Raw genomic sequence first — 25,445 nt, 5'->3', positions numbered from 1 at the left:
AATGCACATGCGATACTGACATTATTATTATTATTATTATTTATTGTTATAGCGCCATTTATTCCATGGCTCTTTACAAGTGAGGAGGGGTATACATAATAAAAACAAGTACAATAATCTTGAACAATACAAGTCATAACTGGTACAGGAGGAGTGAGGACCCTGCCCGCGAGGGCTCACAATCTACAAGGGATGGGTGAGAATACAGTAGGTGAGATGACATCTAAGTTTCAGCACATTTTGGGACAAATGTTTTCACATTGAAAGTTAACAATCATTAAAATATTTTCTCTAAATTGTTGTCTCCTTTTTTGCTCCAATTATTTGCATTTAATAAACAAATAAAACTTGATGTAACATTATGCATGCACATTGTCTTTTATGTGCAACCATCACCTGTCTCACAAACACAGGGTTTGAATGAACCTGATGAATGGAGTCAAATTGAAAATGTAAAAAAATCTCTGTGAAAATTGCTGTTTTTTTCTACTCATTCACAAAGAGTTAATGAAAGTTATTAAATATGTACAACAAAATAGCAGGAGTTTCAAATAGAATTCATGCTGCAAAAACCAGTCAAAGCAAAAATAAAAATATCTACTTTCAGGGGTTTCGCTTGACATTTGCCAAGTGTCTAGCACTCCTAAAGTTGTTTGTGTTTGGCCGAAATAGCTCAGATGGGAGAGCGTTAGCCTGAAGATCTAAAGGTTCCTGGTTCGATCCCGGGTTTCGGCAACATCATTTTTCTTGATTCTTTACATTTTAAGGAGAAAATAAACAAAGCACGTGGACTGATTATTTAAAGAAAATGTAAAAGGCCTAAAAATCTTAACCCCTTCCCGACATGTGACGGTATAGTACGTCACATGTCGGGACCCCCGCTTTGATGTGCGCTCCGGCGGTGAGCGCACATCAAAGTCGCGACATGTCAGCTGTTTTTTACAGCTGACATGTGCGCGCAATAGCGGCGGGTGAAATCGCGATCACCCGCCGCTATTAACTAGTTAAATGCCGCTGTCAAACTCAGACAGCGGCATTTAACTACCGCATCCGGCCGTGCGGCCGGATATGAGCGCATCGCCGACCCCCGTCACATGATCGGGGGTCGGCGATGCTCCTCCATTGTAACCATAGAGGTCCTTGAGACCTCTATGGTTACTGATTGCCGGTGGCTGTGAGCGCCCCCCTGTGGTCGGCGCTCACAGCACACCTGCATTTTAGCTACATAACAGCGATCTGATGATCGCTGTTATGTAGCAGAGCCGATCGGGCTGTGCCTGCTTCTAGCCTCCCATGGAGGCTATAGAAGCATGGCAAAAGTAAAAAAAAAAAGTTTTTAAAAATGTGAAAAAAATAAAAAAAACATAAAAGTTTAAATCACCCCCCTTTCGCCCCAATCAAAATAAATCAATAAAAAAAAAAAAAAAAACTACACATATTTGGTATCGCCGCGTTCAAAATCGCCCGATCTATCAATTAAAAAAAAGCATTAACCTGATCGCTAAATGGCGTAATGAGAAAAAAATTCGAAACGCCAGATTTACGTTTTTTTGGTCGCCACGACATTGCATTAAAATGCAATAACGGGCGATCAAAAGAACGTATCTACACCAAAATGCTATCATTAAAAACGCCAGCTCGGCACGCAAAAAATAAGCCCTCACCCGACCCCAGATCACGAAAAATGGAGACGCTACGAGTATCGGAAAATGGCGCAATTTTGTTTTGTTTTGTTTTTTGCAAAGTTTGGAATTTTTTTTCACCACTTAGGTGAAAAAGAACCTAGTCATGTTAGGTGTCTATGAACTCGTAGTGACCTGGAGAATCATAATGGCAGGTCAGTTTTAGCATTTAGTGAACCTAGCAAAATAGGCAAGCAAAAAACAAGTGTGGGATTGCACTTTTTTTGCAATTTCACTGCACTTGGAATTTTTTTCCCGTTTTCTAGTACAAGACATGCTAAAACCAATGATGTCGTTCAAAAGTACAACTCGTCCCGCAAAAAATAAGCCCTCACATGGCCAAATTGACGGAAAAATAAAAAAGTTATGGCTCTGGGAAGGAGGGGAGCGAAAAACGAAAACGGAAAAACGGAAAAAGCTCCGGGGGTGAAGGGGTTAACTATCTACAGAAAATAAAATGTTAAAAAGATGAGAAATGGGAACTTTTCCATTTGAGCAAATTATTATTTTTTTGTAATTTTTCCTCTGTTTTGTTTATTTCCATTTCACTTAGCTGTAAGAGGATTTAAAGGGAACCTGATAGCTGATAAAGAAAGCATGTATCAGACACTAGCTGAATGATTTCAACCATGTATGTTTGACTATGAAATGCTGTGGTGTATATGAATTCATTGTGAGAAGTAATTTCTAAAATGGGGTCACTTTGGGGGGGTTTCTGCTGTTTTGGTACTTTTGGTACTCTGCAAATTTTACCTGCAAACTATTCTTGCAAAATCTGCATTCCAAAATCCAAATAGCGCTCTTATTTTCAAAGCCCTGCTGTTTGGCCAAACAGTAGATTCTGAAGAAATATGGTGCATCACCGCATTTTGTGAGAAATCTAACATTTCTAACATCCTAACAAAATAAAAGGAGGTTTGAAAGTGAATGCTGACAAAATGTACACATATGAAAAATGCTATTTATTTACATTTTTGTGTGGTGCGACAAGTTGGTTTAAGGATATAAGCAGTCAAAGAATAAAAATGACTAATATTTCAAAATTTTAAACAAAATTTAGATATTTTCACAGAAAAAAACTAAAAATATATTGACCTAAATTTACAGTTAATGTAAAGTACAATGTGTCACAAAAAACACTTTCAGAATTACGGGGATATGTAGAAGCATTCCAGAGTTATTACTGCATACAGTGATAAAAGTCATATTTTTTTAAAATGGGGCTTGGCCATTTAGCTCAAAATAGGCTTGATAACTAATAGTTTAAACAAATGTATTGAAATAAAAACTGTAATATTAAATATTTTAAAATAATTTTCAATGACAATTACTGGTCATATTTCTGCTGACTAACTTGGAAAGAGTTAAGGCACAGAATCCACAAGAAGTCAGGCGCTGCGTTCAGGTCGCAGTCTCTCTTGGAGGCGTGGGTTCAAATCCCACTTCTGACATCACCTTTTCATGAAACTATACAGATTCTCAGTCAATTATTGATTAGATGGGGATCAAACCAAACTTAGCAATGGGCCTTAAAAAACCTGATCCCAAAGTTACCACTACCTGGGAGTCTTTGGGGTGAATCTGAAATTGTCGTCTATAAACGGAACTCAAGGACCGTGAAATAGTTTTTATGTGCATATGTTAGCTGTCTTGGCACTATAAAAATACTGCGGGCGGTCAATGGGGCGGGACTATTTCAACTCTTTGTGTTCTCTTTCCCTATTAGGGCGGAGACTCCACATCCTATGGGGCTGTTCTGGGAGATTTCTATAAACTGAATTGCCGGTAAGTCTAATTTCATATTTGATTACCTCATTCATCAATAGACCATAAAAATACTTAATAAACAAAAGCTTAAAAGGTAGGTAATCATAGTTTTAAAGTCTGAAATGCACATGCGATGCTGACATCTAAGTTTCAGCACATTTTGGGACAAATGTTTTCACATTGAAAGTTAACAATCATTAAAATATTTTCTCTAAATTGTTGTCTCCTTTTTTGCTCCAATTATTTGCATTTAATAACAAATAAAACTTGATGTAACATTATGCATGCACATTGTCTTTTATGTGCAACCATCACCTGTCTCACAAACACAGGGTTTGAATGAACCTGATGAATGGAGTCAAATTGAAAATGTAAAAAAATCTCTGTCAAAATTGCTGTTTTTTTCTACTCATTCACAAAGAGTTAATGAAAGTTATTAAATATGTACAACAAAATAGCAGGAGTTTCAAATAGAAATCATGCTGCAAAAACCAGTCAAAGCAAAAATAAAAATATCTACTTTCAGGGGTTTCGCTTGACATTTGCCAAGTGTCTAGCACTCCTAAAGTTGTTTGTGTTTGGCCGAAATAGCTCAGATGGGAGAACGTTAGACTGAAGATCTAAAGGTCCCTGGTTCGATCCCGGGTTTCGGCAACATGATTTTTCTTGATTCTTTACATTTTAAGGAGAAAATAAACAAAGCACGTGGACTGATTATTTAAAGAAAATGTAAAAGGCCACTTCTGACATCACCTTTTCATGAAACTGTACATATTCTCAGTCAATTATTGATTAGATGGGGATCAAACTAAACTTAGCAATGGGCCTTAAAAAATCCGATCCCAAAGTTACCACTACCTGGGAGTCTTTGGGGTGAATCTGAAATTGTCGTCTATAAACGGAACTCTAGGACCATGAAATAGTTTTTATGTGCATATGTTAGCTGTCTTGGCACTATAAAAATACTGCCGGTGGTCAATGGGGCGGGACTATTTCAACTCTTTGTGTTCTCTTTCCCTATTAGGGCGGAGACTCCACATCCTATGGGGCTGTTCTGGGAGATTTCTATAAACTGAATTGCCGGTAAGTCTAATTTCATATTTGATTACCTCATTCATCAATAGACCATAAAAATACTTAATAAACAAAAGCTTAAAAAGCAGGTAATCATAGTTTTAAAGTCTGAAATGCACATGCGATACTGACATCTAAGTTTCAGCACATTTTGGGACAAATGTTTTCACATTGAAAGTTAACAATCATTAAAATATTTTCTCTAAATTGTTGTCTCCTTTTTTGCTCCAATTATTTGCATTTAATAACAAATAAAACTTGATGTAACATTATGCATGCACATTGTCTTTTATGTGCAACCATCACCTGTCTCACAAACACAGGGTTTGAATGAACCTGATGAATGGAGTCAAATTGAAAATGTAAAAAAATCTCTGTCAAAATTGCTGTTTTTTTCTACTCATTCACAAAGAGTTAATGAAAGTTATTAAATATGTACAACAAAATAGCAGGAGTTTCAAATAGAAATCATGCTGCAAAAACCAGTCAAAGCAAAAATAAAAATATCTACTTTCAGGGGTTTCGCTTGACATTTGCCAAGTGTCTAGCACTCCTAAAGTTGTTTGTGTTTGGCCGAAATAGCTCAGATGGGAGAGCGTTAGACTGAAGATCTAAAGGTCCCTGGTTCGATCCCGGGTTTCGGCAACATCATTTTTCTTGATTCTTTACATTTTAAGGAGAAAATAAACAAAGCACGTGGACTGATTATTTAAAGAAAATGTAAAAGGCCTAAAAATCTTAACTATCTACAGAAAATAAAATGTTAAAAAGATGAGAAATGGGAACTTTTCCATTTGAGCAAATTATTATTTTTTTGTAATTTTTCCTCTGTTTTGTTTATTTCCATTTCACTTAGCTGTAAGAGGATTTAAAGGGAACCTGATAGCCGATAAAGAAAGCATGTATCAGACACTAGCTGAATGATTTCAACCATGTATGTTTGACTATGAAATGCTGTGGTGTATATGAATTCATTGTGAGAAGTAATTTCTAAAATGGGGTCACTTTGGGGGGGTTTCTGCTGTTTTGGTACTTTTGGTACTCTGCAAATTTTACCTGCAAACTATTCTTGCAAAATCTGCATTCCAAAATCCAAATAGCGCTCTTATTTTCAAAGCCCTGCTGTGTGGCCAAACAGTAGATTCTGAAGAAATATGGTGCATCACCGCATTTTGTGAGAAATCTAACATTTCTAACATCCTAACAAAATAAAAGGAGGTTTGAAAGTGAATGCTGACAAAAAGTACACATATGAAAAATGCTATTTATTTACATTTTTGTGTGGTGCGACAAGTTGGTTTAAGGATATAAGCAGTCAAAGAATAAAAATGACTAATATTTCAAAATTTTAAACAAAATTTAGATATTTTCACAGAAAAAAACTAAAAATATATTGACCTAAATTTACAGTTAATGTAAAGTACAATGTGTCACAAAAAACACTTTCAGAATTACGGGGATATGTAGAAGCATTCCAGAGTTATTACTGCATACAGTGATAAAAGTCATATTTTTTTAAAATGGGGCTTGGCCATTTAGCTCAAAATAGGCTTGATAACTAATAGTTTAAACAAATGTATTGAAATAAAAACTGTAATATTAAATATTTTAAAATAATTTTCAATGGCAATTACTGGTCATATTTCTTCTGACTAACTTGGAAAGAGTTAATAAACAAAGCACGTGGACTGATTATTTAAAGAAAATGTAAAAGGCCTAAAAATCTTAACTATCTACAGAAAATAAAATGTTAAAAAGATGAGAAATGGGAACTTTTCCATTTGAGCAAATTATTATTTTTTTGTAATTTTTCCTCCTTTTTGTTTATTTCCATTTCACTTAGCTGTAAGAGGATTTAAAGGGAACCTGATAGCTGATAAAGAAAGCATGTATCAGACACTAGCTGAATGATTTCAACCATGTATGTTTGACTATGAAATGCTGTGGTGTATATGAATTCATTGTGAGAAGTAATTTCTAAAATGGGGTCACTTTGGGGGGGTTTCTGCTGTTTTGGTACTTTTGGTACTCTGCAAATTTTACCTGCAAACTATTCTTGCAAAGTCTGCATTCCAAAATCCAAATAGCGCTTTTATTTTCAAAGCCCTGCTGTGTGGCCAAACAGTAGATTCTGAAGAAATATGGTGCATCACTGCATTTTGTGAGAAATCTAACATTTCTAACATCCTAACAAAATAAAAGGAGGTTTGAAAGTGAATGCTGACAAAAAGTACACATATGAAAAATGCTATTTATTTACATTTTTGTGTGGTGCGACAAGTTGGTTTAAGGATATAAGCAGTCAAAGAATAAAAATGACTAATATTTCAAAATTTTAAACAAAATTTAGATATTTTCACAGAAAAAAACTAAAAATATATTGACCTAAGTTTACAGTTAATGTAAAGTACAATGTGTCACAAAAAACACTTTCAGAATTACGGGGATATGTAGAAGCATTCCAGAGTTATTACTGCATACAGTGATAAAAGTCATATTTTTTTAAAATGGGGCTTGGCCATTTAGCTCAAAATAGGCTTGATAACTAATAGTTTAAACAAATGTATTGAAATAAAAACTGTAATATTAAATATTTTAAAATAAATTTCAATGACAATTACTGGTCATATTTCTTCTGACTAACTTGGAAAGAGTTAAGGCACAGAATCCACAAGAAGTCAGGATGGCCGAGTGGTCTAAGGCCATCCTGACTTCTTGTGGATTCTGTGCTTTAACTCTTTCCAAGTTAGCCAGAAGAAATATGACCAGTAATTGTCAGGTCGCAGTCTCTCTTGGAGGCGTGGGTTCAAATCCCGCCTCTGACATCACCTTTTCATGAAACTGTACAGATTCTCAGTCAATTATTGATTAGATGGGGATCAAACCAAACTTAGCAATGGGCCTTAAAAAATCTGATCCCAAAGTTACCACTACCTGGGAGTCTTTGGGGTGAATCTGAAATTGTCGTCTATAAACGGAACTCTAGGACCGTGAAATAGTTTTTATGTGCATATGTTAGCTGTCTTGGCACTATAAAAATACTGCTGGCGGTCAATGAACCTGATGAATGGAGTCAAATTGAAAATGTAAAAAAATCTCTGTCAAAATTGCTGTTTTTTTCTACTCATTCACAAAGAGTTAATGAAAGTTATTAAATATGTACAACAAAATAGCAGGAGTTTCAAATAGAAATCATGCTGCAAAAACCAGTCAAAGCAAAAAAAAAAATATCTACTTTCAGGGGTTTCGCTTGACATTTGCCAAGTGTCTAGCACTCCTAAAGTTGTTTGTGTTTGGCCGAAATAGCTCAGATGGGAGAGCGTTAGACTGAAGATCTAAAGGTCCCTGGTTCGATCCCGGGTTTCGGCAACATCATTTTTCTTGATTCTTTACATTTTAAGGAGAAAATAAACAAAGCACGTGGACTGATTATTTAAAGAAAATGTAAAAGGCCTAAAAATCTTAACTATCTACAGAAAATAAAATGTTAAAAAGATGAGAAATGGGAACTTTTCCATTTGAGCAAATTATTATTTTTTTGTAATTTTTCCTCTGTTTTGTTTATTTCCATTTCACTTAGCTGTAAGAGGATTTAAAGGGAACCTGATAGCTGATAAAGAAAGCATGTATCAGACACTAGCTGAATGATTTCAACCATGTATGTTTGACTATGAAATGCTGTGGTGTATATGAATTCATTGTGAGAAGTAATTTCTAAAATGGGGTCACTTTGGGGGGGTTTCTGCTGTTTTGGTACTTTTGGTACTCTGCAAATTTTACCTGCAAACTATTCTTGCAAAATCTGCATTCCAAAATCCAAATAGCGCTCTTATTTTCAAAGCCCTGCTGTGTGGCCAAACAGTAGATTCTGAAGAAATATGGTGCATCACCGCATTTTGTGAGAAATCTAACATTTCTAACATCCTAACAAAATAAAAGGAGGTTTGAAAGTGAATGCTGACAAAAAGTACACATATGAAAAATCCGCAAGAAGTCAGGATGGCCGAGTGGTCTAAGGCGCTGCGTTCAGGTCGCAGTCTCTCTTGGAGGCGTGGGTTCAAATCCCACTTCTGACATCACCTTTTCATGAAACTATACAGATTCTCAGTCAATTATTGATTAGATGGGGATCAAACCAAACTTAGCAATGGGCCTTAAAAAATCTGATCCCAAAGTTACCACTACCTGGGAGTCTTTGGGGTGAATCTGAAATTGTCGTCTATAAACGGAACTCTAGGACCGTGAAATAGTTTTTATGTGCATATGTTAGCTGTCTTGGCACTATAAAAATACTGCTGGCGGTCAATGAACCTGATGAATGGAGTCAAATTGAAAATGTAAAAAAATCTCTGTCAAAATTGCTGTTTTTTTCTACTCATTCACAAAGAGTTAATGAAAGTTATTAAATATGTACAACAAAATAGCAGGAGTTTCAAATAGAAATCATGCTGCAAAAACCAGTCAAAGCAAAAATAAAAATATCTACTTTCAGGGGTTTCGCTTGACATTTGCCAAGTGTCTAGCACTCCTAAAGTTGTTTGTGTTTGGCCGAAATAGCTCAGATGGGAGAGCGTTAGACTGAAGATCTAAAGGTCCCTGGTTCGATCCCGGGTTTCGGCAACATCATTTTTCTTGATTCTTTACATTTTAAGGAGAAAATAAACAAAGCACGTGGACTAATTATTTAAAGAAAATGTAAAAGGCCTAAAAATCTTAACTATCTACAAAAAATAAAATGTTAAAAAGATGAGAAATGGGAACTTTTCCATTTGAGCAAATTATTATTTTTTTGTAATTTTTCCTCTGTTTTGTTTATTTCCATTTCACTTAGCTGTAAGAGGATTTAAAGGGAACCTGATAGCTGATAAAGAAAGCATGTATCAGACACTAGCTGAATGATTTCAACCATGTATGTTTGACTATGAAATGCTGTGGTGTATATGAATTCATTGTGAGAAGTAATTTCTAAAATGGGGTCACTTTGGGGGGGTTTCTGCTGTTTTGGTACTTTTGGTACTCTGCAAATTTTACCTGCAAACTATTCTTGCAAAATCTGCATTCCAAAATCCAAATAGCGCTCTTATTTTCAAAGCCCTGCTGTGTGGCCAAACAGTAGATTCTGAAGAAATATGGTGCATCACCGCATTTTGTGAGAAATCTAACATTTCTAACATCCTAACAAAATAAAAGGAGGTTTGAAAGTGAATGCTGACAAAAAGTACACATATGAAAAATCCACAAGAAGTCAGGATGGCCGAGTGGTCTAAGGCGCTGCGTTCAGGTCGCAGTCTCTCTTGGAGGCGTGGGTTCAAATCCCACTTCTGACATCACCTTTTCATGAAACTATACAGATTCTCAGTCAATTATTGATTAGATGGGGATCAAACCAAACTTAGCAATGGGCCTTAAAAAATCTGATCCCAAAGTTACCACTACCTGGGAGTCTTTGGGGTGAATCTGAAATTGTCGTCTATAAACGGAACTCTAGGACCGTGAAATAGTTTTTATGTGCATATGTTAGCTGTCTTGGCACTATAAAAATACTGCTGGCGGTCAATGAACCTGATGAATGGAGTCAAATTGAAAATGTAAAAAAATCTCTGTCAAAATTGCTGTTTTTTTCTACTCATTCACAAAGAGTTAATGAAAGTTATTAAATATGTACAACAAAATAGCAGGAGTTTCAAATAGAAATCATGCTGCAAAAACCAGTCAAAGCAAAAAAAAAAATATCTACTTTCAGGGGTTTCGCTTGACATTTGCCAAGTGTCTAGCACTCCTAAAGTTGTTTGTGTTTGGCCGAAATAGCTCAGATGGGAGAGCGTTAGACTGAAGATCTAAAGGTCCCTGGTTCGATCCTGGGTTTCGGCAACATCATTTTTCTTGATTCTTTACATTTTAAGGAGAAAATAAACAAAGCACGTGGACTGATTATTTAAAGAAAATGTAAAAGGCCTAAAAATCTTAACTATCTACAGAAAATAAAATGTTAAAAAGATGAGAAATGGGAACTTTTCCATTTGAGCAAATTATTATTTTTTTGTAATTTTTCCTCTGTTTTGTTTATTTCCATTTCACTTAGCTGTAAGAGGATTTAAAGGGAACCTGATAGCTGATAAAGAAAGCATGTATCAGACACTAGCTGAATGATTTCAACCATGTATGTTTGACTATGAAATGCTGTGGTGTATATGAATTCATTGTGAGAAGTAATTTCTAAAATGGGGTCACTTTGGGGGGGTTTCTGCTGTTTTGGTACTTTTGGTACTCTGCAAATTTTACCTGCAAACTATTCTTGCAAAATCTGCATTCCAAAATCCAAATAGCGCTCTTATTTTCAAAGCCCTGCTGTGTGGCCAAACAGTAGATTCTGAAGAAATATGGTGCATCACCGCATTTTGTGAGAAATCTAACATTTCTAACATCCTAACAAAATAAAAGGAGGTTTGAAAGTGAATGCTGACAAAAAGTACACATATGAAAAATGCTATTTATTTACATTTTTGTGTGGTGCGACAAGTTGGTTTAAGGATATAAGCAGTCAAAGAATAAAAATGACTAATATTTCAAAATTTTAAACAAACTTTAGATATTTTCACAGAAAAAAACTAAAAATATATTGACCTAAATTTACAGTTAATGTAAAGTACAATGTGTCACAAAAAACACTTTCAGAATTACGGGGATATGTAGAAGCATTCCAGAGTTATTACTGCATACAGTGATAAAAGTCATATTTTTTTAAAATGGGGCTTGGCCATTTAGCTCAAAATAGGCTTGATAACTAATAGTTTAAACAAATGTATTGAAATAAAAACTGTAATATTAAATATTTTAAAATAATTTTCAATGACAATTACTGGTCATATTTCTTCTGACTAACTTGGAAAGAGTTAAGGCACAAAATCCACAAGAAGTCAGGATGGCCGAGTGGTCTAAGGCGCTGCGTTCAGGTCGCAGTCTCTTGGAGGCGTGGGTTCAAATCCCACTTCTGACATCACCTTTTCATGAAACTATACAGATTCTCAGTCAATTATTGATTAGATGGGGATCAAACCAAACTTAGCAATGGGCCTTAAAAAATCCGATCCCAAAGTTACCACTACCTGGGAGTCTTTGGGGAGAATCTGAAATTGTCGTCTATAAACGGAACTCTAGGACCGTGAAATAGTTTTTATGTGCATATGTTAGCTGTCTTGGCACTATAAAAATACTGCCGGCGGTCAATGGGGCGGGACTATTTCAACTCTTTGTGTTCTCTTTCCCTATTAGGGCGGAGACTCCACATCCTATGGGGCTGTTCTGGGAGATTTCTATAAACTGAATTGCCGGTAAGTCTAATTTCATATTTGATTACCTCATTCATCAATAGACCATAAAAATACTTAATAAACAAAAGCTTAAAAAGCAGGTAATCATAGTTTTAAAGTCTGAAATGCACATGCGATACTGACATCTAAGTTTCAGCACATTTTGGGACAAATGTTTTCACATTGAAAGTTAACAATCATTAAAATATTTTCTCTAAATTGTTGTCTCCTTTTTTGCTCCAATTATTTGCATTTAATAACAAATAAAACTTGATGTAACATTATGCATGCACATTGTCTTTTATGTGCAACCATCACCTGTCTCACAAACACAGGGTTTGAATGAACCTGATGAATGGAGTCAAATTGAAAATGTAAAAAAATCTCTGTCAAAATTGCTGTTTTTTTCTACTCATTCACAAAGAGTTAATGAAAGTTATTAAATATGTACAACAAAATAGCAGGAGTTTCAAATAGAAATCATGCTGCAAAAACTAGTCAAAGCAAAAATAAAAATATCTACTTTCAGGGGTTTCGCTTGACATTTGCCAAGTGTCTAGCACTCCTAAAGTTGTTTGTGTTTGGCCGAAATAGCTCAGATGGGAGAGCGTTAGACTGAAGATCTAAAGGTCCCTGGTTCGATCCCGGGTTTCGGCAACATCATTTTTCTTGATTCTTTACATTTTAAGGAGAAAATAAACAAAGCACGTGGACTGATTATTTAAAGAAAATGTAAAAGGCCTAAAAATCTTAACTATCTACAGAAAATAAAATGTTAAAAAGATGAGAAATGGGAACTTTTCCATTTGAGCAAATTATTATTTTTTTGTAATTTTTCCTCTGTTTTGTTTATTTCCATTTCACTTAGCTGTAAGAGGATTTAAAGGGAACCTGATAGCTGATAAAGAAAGCATGTATCAGACACTAGCTGAATGATTTCAACCATGTATGTTTGACTATGAAATGCTGTGGTGTATATGAATTCATTGTGAGAAGTAATTTCTAAAATGGGGTCACTTTGGGGGGGTTTCTGCTGTTTTGGTACTTTTGGTACTCTGCAAATTTTACCTGCAAACTATTCTTGCAAAATCTGCATTCCAAAATCCAAATAGCGCTCTTATTTTCAAAGCCCTGCTGTGTGGCCAAACAGTAGATTCTGAAGAAATATGGTGCATCACCGCATTTTGTGAGAAATCTAACATTTCTAACATCCTAACAAAATAAAAGGAGGTTTGAAAGTGAATGCTGACAAAAAGTACACATATGAAAAATGCTATTTATTTACATTTTTGTGTGGTGCGACAAGTTGGTTTAAGGATATAAGCAGTCAAAGAATAAAAATGACTAATATTTCAAAATTTTAAACAAACTTTAGATATTTTCACAGAAAAAAACTAAAAATATATTGACCTAAATTTACAGTTAATGTAAAGTACAATGTGTCACAAAAAACACTTTCAGAATTACGGGGATATGTAGAAGCATTCCAGAGTTATTACTGCATACAGTGATAAAAGTCATATTTTTTTAAAATGGGGCTTGGCCATTTAGCTCAAAATAGGCTTGATAACTAATAGTTTAAACAAATGTATTGAAATAAAAACTGTAATATTAAATATTTTAAAATAATTTTCAATGACAATTACTGGTCATATTTCTTCTGACTAACTTGGAAAGAGTTAAGGCACAAAATCCACAAGAAGTCAGGATGGCCGAGTGGTCTAAGGCGCTGCGTTCAGGTCGCAGTCTCTTGGAGGCGTGGGTTCAAATCCCACTTCTGACATCACCTTTTCATGAAACTATACAGATTCTCAGTCAATTATTGATTAGATGGGGATCAAACCAAACTTAGCAATGGGCCTTAAAAAATCCGATCCCAAAGTTACCACTACCTGGGAGTCTTTGGGGAGAATCTGAAATTGTCGTCTATAAACGGAACTCTAGGACCGTGAAATAGTTTTTATGTGCATATGTTAGCTGTCTTGGCACTATAAAAATACTGCCGGCGGTCAATGGGGCGGGACTATTTCAACTCTTTGTGTTCTCTTTCCCTATTAGGGCGGAGACTCCACATCCTATGGGGCTGTTCTGGGAGATTTCTATAAACTGAATTGCCGGTAAGTCTAATTTCATATTTGATTACCTCATTCATCAATAGACCATAAAAATACTTAATAAACAAAAGCTTAAAAAGCAGGTAATCATAGTTTTAAAGTCTGAAATGCACATGCGATACTGACATCTAAGTTTCAGCACATTTTGGGACAAATGTTTTCACATTGAAAGTTAACAATCATTAAAATATTTTCTCTAAATTGTTGTCTCCTTTTTTGCTCCAATTATTTGCATTTAATAACAAATAAAACTTGATGTAACATTATGCATGCACATTGTCTTTTATGTGCAACCATCACCTGTCTCACAAACACAGGGTTTGAATGAACCTGATGAATGGAGTCAAATTGAAAATGTAAAAAAATCTCTGTCAAAATTGCTGTTTTTTTCTACTCATTCACAAAGAGTTAATGAAAGTTATTAAATATGTACAACAAAATAGCAGGAGTTTCAAATAGAAATCATGCTGCAAAAACTAGTCAAAGCAAAAATAAAAATATCTACTTTCAGGGGTTTCGCTTGACATTTGCCAAGTGTCTAGCACTCCTAAAGTTGTTTGTGTTTGGCCGAAATAGCTCAGATGGGAGAGCGTGAAGACTGAAGATCTAAAGGTCCCTGGTTTGATCCCGGGTTTCGGCAACATCATTTTTCTTGATTCTTTACATTTTAAGGAGAAAATAAACAAAGCACGTGGACTGATTATTTAAAGAAAATGTAAAAGGCCTAAAAATCTTAACTATCTACAGAAAATAAAATGTTAAAAAGATGAGAAATGGGAACTTTTCCATTTGAGCAAATTATTATTTTTTTGCAATTTTTCCTCTGTTTTGTTTATTTCCATTTCACTTAGCTGTAAGAGGATTTAAAGGGAACCTGATAGCTGATAAAGAAAGCATGTATCAGACACTAGCTGAATGATTTCAACCATGTATGTTTGACTATGAAATGCTGTGGTGTATATGAATTCATTGTGAGAAGTAATTTCTAAAATGGGGTCACTTTGGGGGGGTTTCTGCTGTTTTGGTACTTTTGGTACTCTGCAAATTTTACCTGCAAACTATTCTTGCAAAATCTGCATTCCAAAATCCAAATAGCGCTCTTATTTTCAAAGCCCTGCTGTGTGGCCAAACAGTAGATTCTGAAGAAATATGGTGCATCACCGCATTTTGTGAGAAATCTAACATTTCTAACATCCTAACAAAATAAAAGGAGGTTTGAAAGTGAATGCTGACAAAAAGTACACATATGAAAAATGCTATTTATTTACATTTTTGTGTGGTGCGACAAGTTGGTTTAAGGATATAAGCAGTCAAAGAATAAAAATGACTAATATTTCAAAATTTTAAACAAACTTTAGATATTTTCACAGAAAAAAACTAAAAATATATTGACCTAAATTTACAGTTAATGTAAAGTACAATGTGTCACAAAAAACACTTTCAGAATTACGGGGATATGTAGAAGCATTCCAGAGTTATTACTGCATACAGTGATAAAAGTCATATTTTTTTAAAATGGGGCTTGGCCATTTAGCTCAAAATAGGCTTGATAACTAATAGTTTAAACAAATGTATTGAAATAAAAACTGTAATATTAAATATTTTAAAATAATTTTCAATGACAATTACTGGTCATATTTCTTCTGACTAACTTGGAAAGAGTTAAGGCACAAAATCCACAAGAAGTCAGGATGGCCGAGTGGTCTAAGGCGCTGCGTTCAGGTCGCAGTCTCTCTTGGAGGCGTGGGTTCAAATCCCACTTCTGACATCACCTTTTCATGAAACTATACAGATTCTCAGTCAATTATTGATTAGATGGGGATCAAACCAAACTTAGCAATGGGCCTTAAAAAATCCGATCCCAAAGTTACCACTACCTGGGAGTCTTTGGGGAGAATCTGAAATTGTCGTCTATAAACGGAACTCTAGGACCGTGAAATAGTTTTTATGTGCATATGTTAGCTGTCTTGGCACTATAAAAATACTGCCGGCGGTCAATGGGGCGGGACTATTTCAACTCTTTGTGTTCTCTTTCCCTATTAGGGCGGAGACTCCACATCCTATGGGGCTGTTCTGGGAGATTTCTATAAACTGAATTGCCGGTAAGTCTAATTTCATATTTGATTACCTCATTCATCAATAGACCATAAAAATACTTAATAAACAAAAGCTTAAAAAGCAGGTAATCATAGTTTTAAAGTCTGAAATGCACATGCGATACTGACATCTAAGTTTCAGCACATTTTGGGACAAATGTTTTCACATTGAAAGTTAACAATCATTAAAATATTTTCTCTAAATTGTTGTCTCCTTTTTTGCTCCAATTATTTGCATTTAATAACAAATAAAACTTGATGTAACATTATGCATGCACATTGTCTTTTATGTGCAACCATCACCTGTCTCACAAACACAGGGTTTGAATGAACCTGATGAATGGAGTCAAATTGAAAATGTAAAAAAATCTCTGTCAAAATTGCTGTTTTTTTCTACTCATTCACAAAGAGTTAATGAAAGTTATTAAATATGTACAACAAAATAGCAGGAGTTTCAAATAGAAATCATGCTGCAAAAACCAGTCAAAGCAAAAATAAAAATATCTACTTTCAGGGGTTTCGCTTGACATTTGCCAAGTGTCTAGCACTCCTAAAGCTGTTTGTGTTTGGCCGAAATAGCTCAGATGGGAGAGCGTTAGACTGAAGATCTAAAGGTCCCTGGTTCGATCCCGGGTTTCGGCAACATCATTTTTCTTGATTCTTTACATTTTAAGGAGAAAATAAACAAAGCACGTGGACTGATTATTTAAAGAAAATGTAAAAGGCCTAAAAATCTTAACTATCTACAGAAAATAAAATGTTAAAAAGATGAGAAATGGGAACTTTTCCATTTGAGCAAATTATTATTTTTTTGTAATTTTTCCTCTGTTTTGTTTATTTCCATTTCACTTAGCTGTAAGAGGATTTAAAGGGAACCTGATAGCTGATAAAGAAAGCATGTATCAGACACTAGCTGAATGATTTCAACCATGTATGTTTGACTATGAAATGCTGTGGTGTATATGAATTCATTGTGAGAAGTAATTTCTAAAATGGGGTCACTTTGGGGGGGTTTCTGCTGTTTTGGTACTTTTGGTACTCTGCAAATTTTACCTGCAAACTATTCTTGCAAAATCTGCATTCCAAAATCCAAATAGCGCTCTTATTTTCAAAGCCCTGCTGTGTGGCCAAACAGTAGATTCTGAAGAAATATGGTGCATCACCGCATTTTGTGAGAAATCTAACATTTCTAACATCCTAACAAAATAAAAGGAGGTTTGAAAGTGAATGCTGACAAAAAGTACACATATGAAAAATGCTATTTATTTACATTTTTGTGTGGTGCGACAAGTTGGTTTAAGGATATAAGCAGTCAAAGAATAAAAATGACTAATATTTCAACATTTTAAACAAAATTTAGATATTTTCACAGAAAAAAACTAAAAATATATTGACCTAAATTTACAGTTAATGTAAAGTACAATGTGTCACAAAAAACACTTTCAGAATTACGGGGATATGTAGAAGCATTCCAGAGTTATTACTGCATACAGTGATAAAAGTCATATTTTTTTAAAATGGGGCTTGGCCATTTAGCTCAAAATAGGCTTGATAACTAATAGTTTAAACAAATGTATTGAAATAAAAACTGTAATATTAAATTTTTTAAAATAATTTTCAATGACAATTACTGGTCATATTTCTTCTGACTAACTTGGAAAGAGTTAAGGCACAAAATCCACAAGAAGTCAGGATGGCCGAGTGGTCTAAGGCGCTGCGTTCAGGTCGCAGTCTCTCTTGGAGGCGTGGGTTCAAATCCCACTTCTTACATCACCTTTTCATGAAACTATACAGATTCTCAGTCAATTATTGATTAGATGGGGATCAAACCAAACTTAGCAATGGGCCTTAAAAAATCCGATCCCAAAGTTACCACTACCTGGGAGTCTTTGGGGTGAATCTGAAATTGTCGTCTATAAACGGAACTCTAGGACCGTGAAATAGTTTTTATGTGCATATGTTAGCTGTCTTGGCACTATAAAAATACTGCCGGCGGTCAATGGGGCGGGACTATTTCAACTCTTTGTGTTCTCTTTCCCTATTAGGGCGGAGACTCCACATCCTATGGGGCTGTTCTGGGAGATTTCTATAAACTGAATTGCCGGTAAGTCTAATTTCATATTTGATTACCTCATTCATCAATAGACCATAAAAATACTTAATAAACAAAAGCTTAAAAAGCAGGTAATCATAGTTTTAAAGTCTGAAATGCACATGCGATACTGACATCTAAGTTTCAGCACATTTTGGGACAAATGTTTTCACATTGAAAGTTAACAATCATTAAAATATTTTCTCTAAATTGTTGTCTCCTTTTTTGCTCCAATTATTTGCATTTAATAACAAATAAAACTTGATGTAACATTATGCATGCACATTGTCTTTTATGTGCAACCATCACCTGTCTCACAAACACAGGGTTTGAATGAACCTGATGAATGGAGTCAAATTGAAAATGTAAAAAAATCTCTGTCAAAATTGCTGTTTTTTTCTACTCATTCACAAAGAGTTAATGAAAGTTATTAAATATGTACAACAAAATAGCAGGAGTTTCAAATAGAAATCATGCTGCAAAAACTAGTCAAAGCAAAAATAAAAATATCTACTTTCAGGGGTTTCGCTTGACATTTGCCAAGTGTCTAGCACTCCTAAAGTTGTTTGTGTTTGGCCGAAATAGCTCAGATGGGAGAGCGTTAGACTGAAGATCTAAAGGTCCCTGGTTCGATCCCGGGTTTCGGCAACATCATTTTTCTTGATTCTTTACATTTTAAGGAGAAAATAAACAAAGCACGTGGACTGATTATTTAAAGAAAATGTAAAAGGCCTAAAAATCTTAACTATCTACAGAAAATAAAATGTTAAAAAGATGAGAAATGGGAACTTTTCCATTTGAGCAAATTATTATTTTTTTGTAATTTTTCCTCTGTTTTGTTTATTTCCATTTCACTTAGCTGTAAGAGGATTTAAAGGGAACCTGATAGCTGATAAAGAAAGCATGTATCAGACACTAGCTGAATGATTTCAACCATGTATGTTTGACTATGAAATGCTGTGGTGTATATGAATTCATTGTGAGAAGTAATTTCTAAAATGGGGTCACTTTGGGGGGGTTTCTGCTGTTTTGGTACCTTTGGTACTCTGCAAATTTTACCTACAAACTATTCTTGCAAAATCTGCATTCCAAAATCCAAATAGCGCTCTTATTTTCAAAGCCCTGCTGTGTGGCCAAACAGTAGATTCTGAAGAAATATGGTGCATCACCGCATTTTGTGAGAAATCTAACATTTCTAACATCCTAACAAAATAAAAGGAGGTTTGAAAGTGAATGCTGACAAAAAGTACACATATGAAAAATGCTATTTATTTACATTTTTGTGTGGTGCGACAAGTTGGTTTAAGGATATAAGCAGTCAAAGAATAAAAATGACTAATATTTCAAAATTTTAAACAAAATTTAGATATTTTCACAGAAAAAAACTAAAAATATATTGACCTAAATTTACAGTTAATGTAAAGTACAATGTGTCACAAAAAACACTTTCAGAATTACGGGGATATGTAGAAGCATTCCAGAGTTATTACTGCATACAGTGATAAAAGTCATATTTTGTTTAAATGGGGCTTGGCCATTTAGCTCAAAATAGGCTTGATAACTAATAGTTTAAACAAATGTATTGAAATAAAAACTGTAATATTAAATATTTTAAAATAATTTTCAATGACAATTACTGGTCATATTTCTTCTGACTAACTTGGAAAGAGTTAAGGCACAGAATCCACAAGAAGTCAGGATGGCCGAGTGGTCTAAGGCGCTGCGTTCAGGTCGCAGTCTCTCTTGGAGGCGTGGGTTCAAATCCCACTTCTGACATCACCTTTTCATGAAACTATACAGATTCTCAGTCAATTATTGATTAGATGGGGATCAAACCAAACTTAGCAATGGGCCTTAAAAAATCCGATCCCAAAGTTACCACTACCTGGGAGTCTTTGGGGTGAGTCTGAAATTGTCGTCTATAAACGGAACTCTAGGACCGTGAAATAGTTTTTATGTGCATATGTTAGCTGTCTTGGCACTATAAAAATACTGCGGGCGGTCAATGGGGCGGGACTATTTCAACTCTTTGTGTTCTCTTTCCCTATTAGGGCGGAGACTCCACATCCTATGGGGCTGTTCTGGGAGATTTCTATAAACTGAATTGCCGGTAAGTCTAATTTCATATTTGATTACCTCATTCATCAATAGACCATAAAAATACTTAATAAACAAAAGCTTAAAAAGCAGGTAATCATAGTTTTAAAGTCTGAAATGCACATGCGATACTGACATCTAAGTTTCAGCACATTTTGGGACAAATGTTTTCACATTGAAAGTTAACAATCATTAAAATATTTTCTCTAAATTGTTGTCTCCTTTTTTGCTCCAATTATTTGCATTTAATAACAAATAAAACTTGATGTAACATTATGCATGCACATTGTCTTTTATGTGCAACCATCACCTGTCTCACAAACACAGGGTTTGAATGAACCTGATGAATGGAGTCAAATTGAAAATGTAAAAAAATCTCTGTCAAAATTGCTGTTTTTTTCTACTCATTCACAAAGAGTTAATGAAAGTTATTAAATATGTACAACAAAATAGCAGGAGTTTCAAATAGAAATCATGCTGCAAAAACCAGTCAAAGCAAAAATAAAAATATCTACTTTCAGGGGTTTCGCTTGACATTTGCCAAGTGTCTAGCACTCCTAAAGCTGTTTGTGTTTGGCCGAAATAGCTCAGATGGGAGAGCGTTAGACTGAAGATCTAAAGGTCCCTGGTTCGATCCCGGGTTTCGGCAACATCATTTTTCTTGATTCTTTACATTTTAAGGAGAAAATAAACAAAGCACGTGGACTGATTATTTAAAGAAAATGTAAAAGGCCTAAAAATCTTAACTATCTACAGAAAATAAAATGTTAAAAAGATGAGAAATGGGAACTTTTCCATTTGAGCAAATTATTATTTTTTTGTAATTTTTCCTCTGTTTTGTTTATTTCCATTTCACTTAGCTGTAAGAGGATTTAAAGGGAACCTGATAGCTGATAAAGAAAGCATGTATCAGACACTAGCTGAATGATTTCAACCATGTATGTTTGACTATGAAATGCTGTGGTGTATATGAATTCATTGTGAGAAGTAATTTCTAAAATGGGGTCACTTTGGGGGGGGTTTCTGCTGTTTTGGTACTTTTGGTACTCTGCAAATTTTACCTGCAAACTATTCTTGCAAAATCTGCATTCCAAAATCCAAATAGCGCTCTTATTTTCAAAGCCCTGCTGTGTGGCCAAACAGTAGATTCTGAAGAAATATGGTGCATCACCGCATTTTGTGAGAAATCTAACATTTCTAACATCCTAACAAAATAAAAGGAGGTTTGAAAGTGAATGCTGACAAAAAGTACACATATGAAAAATGCTATTTATTTACATTTTTGTGTGGTGCGACAAGTTGGTTTAAGGATATAAGCAGTCAAAGAATAAAAATGACTAATATTTCAAAATTTTAAACAAAATTTAGATATTTTCACAGAAAAAAACTAAAAATATATTGACCTAAATTTACAGTTAATGTAAAGTACAATGTGTCACAAAAAACACTTTCAGAATTACGGGGATATGTAGAAGCATTCCAGAGTTATTACTGCATACAGTGATAAAAGTCATATTTTGTTTAAATGGGGCTTGGCCATTTAGCTCAAAATAGGCTTGATAACTAATAGTTTAAACAAATGTATTGAAATAAAAACTGTAATATTAAATATTTTAAAATAATTTTCAATGACAATTACTGGTCATATTTCTTCTGACTAACTTGGAAAGAGTTAAGGCACAGAATCCACAAGAAGTCAGGATGGCCGAGTGGTCTAAGGCGCTGCGTTCAGGTCGCAGTCTCTCTTGGAGGCGTGGGTTCAAATACCACTTCTGACATCACCTTTTCATGAAACTATACAGATTCTCAGTCAATTATTGATTAGATGGGGATCAAACCAAACTTAGCAATGGGCCTTAAAAAATCCGATCCCAAAGTTACCACTACCTGGGAGTCTTTGGGGTGAGTCTGAAATTGTCGTCTATAAACGGAACTCTAGGACCGTGAAATAGTTTTTATGTGCATATGTTAGCTGTCTTGGCACTATAAAAATACTGCGGGCGGTCAATGGGGCGGGACTATTTCAACTCTTTGTGTTCTCTTTCCCTATTAGGGCGGAGACTCCACATCCTATGGGGCTGTTCTGGGAGATTTCTATAAACTGAATTGCCGGTAAGTCTAATTTCATATTTGATTACCTCATTCATCAATAGACCATAAAAATACTTAATAAACAAAAGCTTAAAAGGTAGGTAATCATAGTTTTAAAGTCTGAAATGCACATGCGATACTGACATTATTATTATTATTATTATTTATTGTTATAGCGCCATTTATTCCATGGCTCTTTACAAGTGAGGAGGGGTATACATAATAAAAACAAGTACAATAATCTTGAACAATACAAGTCATAACTGGTACAGGAGGAGTGAGGACCCTGCCCGCGAGGGCTCACAATCTACAAGGGATGGGTGAGAATACAGTAGGTGAGATGACATCTAAGTTTCAGCACATTTTGGGACAAATGTTTTCACATTGAAAGTTAACAATCATTAAAATATTTTCTCTAAATTGTTGTCTCCTTTTTTGCTCCAATTATTTGCATTTAATAAACAAATAAAACTTGATGTAACATTATGCATGCACATTGTCTTTTATGTGCAACCATCACCTGTCTCACAAACACAGGGTTTGAATGAACCTGATGAATGGAGTCAAATTGAAAATGTAAAAAAATCTCTGTGAAAATTGCTGTTTTTTTCTACTCATTCACAAAGAGTTAATGAAAGTTATTAAATATGTACAACAAAATAGCAGGAGTTTCAAATAGAATTCATGCTGCAAAAACCAGTCAAAGCAAAAATAAAAATATCTACTTTCAGGGGTTTCGCTTGACATTTGCCAAGTGTCTAGCACTCCTAAAGTTGTTTGTGTTTGGCCGAAATAGCTCAGATGGGAGAGCGTTAGCCTGAAGATCTAAAGGTTCCTGGTTCGATCCCGGGTTTCGGCAACATCATTTTTCTTGATTCTTTACATTTTAAGGAGAAAATAAACAAAGCACGTGGACTGATTATTTAAAGAAAATGTAAAAGGCCTAAAAATCTTAACCCCTTCCCGACATGTGACGGTATAGTACGTCACATGTCGGGACCCCCGCTTTGATGTGCGCTCCGGCGGTGAGCGCACATCAAAGTCGCGACATGTCAGCTGTTTTTTACAGCTGACATGTGCGCGCAATAGCGGCGGGTGAAATCGCGATCACCCGCCGCTATTAACTAGTTAAATGCCGCTGTCAAACTCAGACAGCGGCATTTAACTACCGCATCCGGCCGTGCGGCCGGATATGAGCGCATCGCCGACCCCCGTCACATGATCGGGGGTCGGCGATGCTCCTCCATTGTAACCATAGAGGTCCTTGAGACCTCTATGGTTACTGATTGCCGGTGGCTGTGAGCGCCCCCCTGTGGTCGGCGCTCACAGCACACCTGCATTTTAGCTACATAACAGCGATCTGATGATCGCTGTTATGTAGCAGAGCCGATCGGGCTGTGCCTGCTTCTAGCCTCCCATGGAGGCTATAGAAGCATGGCAAAAGTAAAAAAAAAAAGTTTTTAAAAATGTGAAAAAAATAAAAAAAACATAAAAGTTTAAATCACCCCCCTTTCGCCCCAATCAAAATAAATCAATAAAAAAAAAAAAAAAACTACACATATTTGGTATCGCCGCGTTCAAAATCGCCCGATCTATCAATTAAAAAAAAGCATTAACCTGATCGCTAAATGGCGTAATGAGAAAAAAATTCGAAACGCCAGATTTACGTTTTTTTGGTCGCCACGACATTGCATTAAAATGCAATAACGGGCGATCAAAAGAACGTATCTACACCAAAATGCTATCATTAAAAACGCCAGCTCGGCACGCAAAAAATAAGCCCTCACCCGACCCCAGATCACGAAAAATGGAGACGCTACGAGTATCGGAAAATGGCGCAATTTTGTTTTGTTTTGTTTTTTGCAAAGTTTGGAATTTTTTTTCACCACTTAGGTGAAAAAGAACCTAGTCATGTTAGGTGTCTATGAACTCGTAGTGACCTGGAGAATCATAATGGCAGGTCAGTTTTAGCATTTAGTGAACCTAGCAAAATAGGCAAGCAAAAAACAAGTGTGGGATTGCACTTTTTTTGCAATTTCACTGCACTTGGAATTTTTTTCCTGTTTTCTAGTACAAGACATGCTAAAACCAATGATGTCGTTCAAAAGTACAACTCGTCCCGCAAAAAATAAGCCCTCACATGGCCAAATTGACGGAAAAATAAAAAAGTTATGGCTCTGGGAAGGAGGGGAGCGAAAAACGAAAACGGAAAAACGGAAAAAGCTCCGGGGGTGAAGGGGTTAACTATCTACAGAAAATAAAATGTTAAAAAGATGAGAAATGGGAACTTTTCCATTTGAGCAAATTATTATTTTTTTGTAATTTTTCCTCTGTTTTGTTTATTTCCATTTCACTTAGCTGTAAGAGGATTTAAAGGGAACCTGATAGCTGATAAAGAAAGCATGTATCAGACACTAGCTGAATGATTTCAACCATGTATGTTTGACTATGAAATGCTGTGGTGTATATGAATTCATTGTGAGAAGTAATTTCTAAAATGGGGTCACTTTGGGGGGGTTTCTGCTGTTTTGGTACTTTTGGTACTCTGCAAATTTTACCTGCAAACTATTCTTGCAAAATCTGCATTCCAAAATCCAAATAGCGCTCTTATTTTCAAAGCCCTGCTGTTTGGCCAAACAGTAGATTCTGAAGAAATATGGTGCATCACCGCATTTTGTGAGAAATCTAACATTTCTAACATCCTAACAAAATAAAAGGAGGTTTGAAAGTGAATGCTGACAAAATGTACACATATGAAAAATGCTATTTATTTACATTTTTGTGTGGTGCGACAAGTTGGTTTAAGGATATAAGCAGTCAAAGAATAAAAATGACTAATATTTCAAAATTTTAAACAAAATTTAGATATTTTCACAGAAAAAAACTAAAAATATATTGACCTAAATTTACAGTTAATGTAAAGTACAATGTGTCACAAAAAACACTTTCAGAATTACGGGGATATGTAGAAGCATTCCAGAGTTATTACTGCATACAGTGATAAAAGTCATATTTTTTTAAAATGGGGCTTGGCCATTTAGCTCAAAATAGGCTTGATAACTAATAGTTTAAACAAATGTATTGAAATAAAAACTGTAATATTAAATATTTTAAAATAATTT

The 25,445-nt window shown here is 35.1% G+C and overlaps 17 non-coding genes across 17 annotated transcripts; all 17 read left to right on the top strand.

The window, feature by feature from the left end:
* The first annotated feature begins 4,030 nt into the window (after positions 1-4,030).
* On the top strand, positions 4,031-4,103 carry TRNAF-GAA (transfer RNA phenylalanine (anticodon GAA)). The gene has a single exon. It is a non-coding gene; the product is annotated as a tRNA-Phe (tRNA).
* A 992-nt stretch (positions 4,104-5,095) lies between these two features.
* On the top strand, positions 5,096-5,168 carry TRNAF-GAA (transfer RNA phenylalanine (anticodon GAA)). The gene has a single exon. It is a non-coding gene; the product is annotated as a tRNA-Phe (tRNA).
* Positions 5,169-7,819: 2,651 nt separating this feature from the next.
* Positions 7,820-7,892, top strand: TRNAF-GAA (transfer RNA phenylalanine (anticodon GAA)). The gene has a single exon. It is a non-coding gene; the product is annotated as a tRNA-Phe (tRNA).
* A 624-nt stretch (positions 7,893-8,516) lies between these two features.
* On the top strand, positions 8,517-8,599 carry TRNAL-CAG (transfer RNA leucine (anticodon CAG)). Its single transcript has one exon. It is a non-coding gene; the product is annotated as a tRNA-Leu (tRNA).
* A 471-nt stretch (positions 8,600-9,070) lies between these two features.
* On the top strand, positions 9,071-9,143 carry TRNAF-GAA (transfer RNA phenylalanine (anticodon GAA)). The gene has a single exon. It is a non-coding gene; the product is annotated as a tRNA-Phe (tRNA).
* A 624-nt stretch (positions 9,144-9,767) lies between these two features.
* TRNAL-CAG (transfer RNA leucine (anticodon CAG)) lies at positions 9,768-9,850 on the top strand. Its single transcript has one exon. It is a non-coding gene; the product is annotated as a tRNA-Leu (tRNA).
* A 471-nt stretch (positions 9,851-10,321) lies between these two features.
* TRNAF-GAA (transfer RNA phenylalanine (anticodon GAA)) lies at positions 10,322-10,394 on the top strand. Its single transcript has one exon. It is a non-coding gene; the product is annotated as a tRNA-Phe (tRNA).
* Positions 10,395-11,439: 1,045 nt separating this feature from the next.
* Positions 11,440-11,520, top strand: TRNAL-CAG (transfer RNA leucine (anticodon CAG)). The gene has a single exon. It is a non-coding gene; the product is annotated as a tRNA-Leu (tRNA).
* Positions 11,521-12,417: 897 nt separating this feature from the next.
* On the top strand, positions 12,418-12,490 carry TRNAF-GAA (transfer RNA phenylalanine (anticodon GAA)). The gene has a single exon. It is a non-coding gene; the product is annotated as a tRNA-Phe (tRNA).
* A 1,045-nt stretch (positions 12,491-13,535) lies between these two features.
* Positions 13,536-13,616, top strand: TRNAL-CAG (transfer RNA leucine (anticodon CAG)). Its single transcript has one exon. It is a non-coding gene; the product is annotated as a tRNA-Leu (tRNA).
* Positions 13,617-15,632: 2,016 nt separating this feature from the next.
* On the top strand, positions 15,633-15,715 carry TRNAL-CAG (transfer RNA leucine (anticodon CAG)). Its single transcript has one exon. It is a non-coding gene; the product is annotated as a tRNA-Leu (tRNA).
* An 897-nt stretch (positions 15,716-16,612) lies between these two features.
* TRNAF-GAA (transfer RNA phenylalanine (anticodon GAA)) lies at positions 16,613-16,685 on the top strand. Its single transcript has one exon. It is a non-coding gene; the product is annotated as a tRNA-Phe (tRNA).
* A 1,045-nt stretch (positions 16,686-17,730) lies between these two features.
* On the top strand, positions 17,731-17,813 carry TRNAL-CAG (transfer RNA leucine (anticodon CAG)). Its single transcript has one exon. It is a non-coding gene; the product is annotated as a tRNA-Leu (tRNA).
* An 897-nt stretch (positions 17,814-18,710) lies between these two features.
* Positions 18,711-18,783, top strand: TRNAF-GAA (transfer RNA phenylalanine (anticodon GAA)). The gene has a single exon. It is a non-coding gene; the product is annotated as a tRNA-Phe (tRNA).
* Positions 18,784-19,828: 1,045 nt separating this feature from the next.
* TRNAL-CAG (transfer RNA leucine (anticodon CAG)) lies at positions 19,829-19,911 on the top strand. Its single transcript has one exon. It is a non-coding gene; the product is annotated as a tRNA-Leu (tRNA).
* An 897-nt stretch (positions 19,912-20,808) lies between these two features.
* TRNAF-GAA (transfer RNA phenylalanine (anticodon GAA)) lies at positions 20,809-20,881 on the top strand. Its single transcript has one exon. It is a non-coding gene; the product is annotated as a tRNA-Phe (tRNA).
* Positions 20,882-21,927: 1,046 nt separating this feature from the next.
* Positions 21,928-22,010, top strand: TRNAL-CAG (transfer RNA leucine (anticodon CAG)). Its single transcript has one exon. It is a non-coding gene; the product is annotated as a tRNA-Leu (tRNA).
* Positions 22,011-25,445: the final 3,435 nt, after the last annotated feature.

The sequence above is a fragment of the Ranitomeya variabilis genome, chromosome 4 (genome assembly GCF_051348905.1).
Source record: "Ranitomeya variabilis isolate aRanVar5 chromosome 4, aRanVar5.hap1, whole genome shotgun sequence".
Taxonomy (NCBI): domain Eukaryota; kingdom Metazoa; phylum Chordata; class Amphibia; order Anura; family Dendrobatidae; genus Ranitomeya; species Ranitomeya variabilis.
This window is presented reverse-complemented; position numbering and strand designations above follow the sequence as displayed.